The sequence below is a fragment of the Lygodium microphyllum genome, chromosome 8 (genome assembly GCF_053477565.2).
Source record: "Lygodium microphyllum isolate KBCC chromosome 8, Lygodium_microphyllum_v1.1.10, whole genome shotgun sequence".
Lineage (NCBI taxonomy): Eukaryota > Viridiplantae > Streptophyta > Polypodiopsida > Schizaeales > Lygodiaceae > Lygodium > Lygodium microphyllum.
In genome coordinates, this window is record NC_141142.1 from 116,988,008 (window position 1) to 116,989,125 (window position 1,118).

Here is a 1,118-nt window from a genome sequence, read left to right on the forward strand (position 1 = left end):
AGTTGCAAGCAAAGTGCAGACTACTTCTATACTTTTCTTAGACCAACCTTTTTCTCTATTATAATTGTAAAATGCATGTGTTATATCCACTAAAAGAATAACTAAATCACTAAATTCTTTTGGAATACCCTCTACAATGCTTATTATGCATGACAAGCACAATTGTATAAAAAGTTGATTCTCTTATGCTTTAAAGCTTTCATAGTATTTACTTGGAGCATGTAGCCACCATCCATATTGAATGGAAGGAGGAGCAAGCATATAGATCATTTTTGTATAGTTGTCAATGGCTTTCTTTGTCTCATTTGATAAATTTTTCATTAGAGATAATATGTATTTACTAAATAAATTAAGAGATAGAATATGTATTGTATCATATACTAAATCTAATGACAAATCTAACCCATACAAGTTGTATAATCTCCAAAGTGATGACTCTCCAGACAACCCTTCTATCTTTAGTATATTCTTCCTCTCGCGTATTGTCGAAGCTCTCTTTGATTTGGATAAGGCTATGGCCATATCACTAGCTTTTTGTTTGATTGGTGGATACCTAACTTGGTATCTATTTAAATCGAAGCTAGCCTTGTCTCTATGATAAAAGAATTGACCATCTTTAAATGAGCCTATTTTACATTATGCAAGATGGTTCCCAATAACCATCCTTAACATTGCATGAATTCTACATGTTTTAGAATGGCCTATCGGATCTCCAAATATACATTTTCGTGAATAAATATAAAAATTTTCAAGACCATTAACATAAATGTCTTCTAACTCAGTATTTAAAGGCTGCAAAAAGGCATGAAATATATCATTAGACTTTCACATGACTTTACAAGCACTCAAAGGTAGAAACAAGATGGGAATGACACCTATAGTAGAATCTTTTCCAGCATTTAGAACCTTAATTTCTACCACTCCACAATCACGTTGAGTTGTTCGAGATGCTTAGAACCCATCCAAAAGGAGAAGAAGAGCCAAGTTATGAGGATCACCTTTTTTTATGTTGGTTTCATGAACAACATTGTTTACATACAAAGTTAAAATCCTAATTTGTTTCATTATAGCTTCTTTCTAGGACTTCAAAAAACAAGATCTAGGAAATGTAGTATATA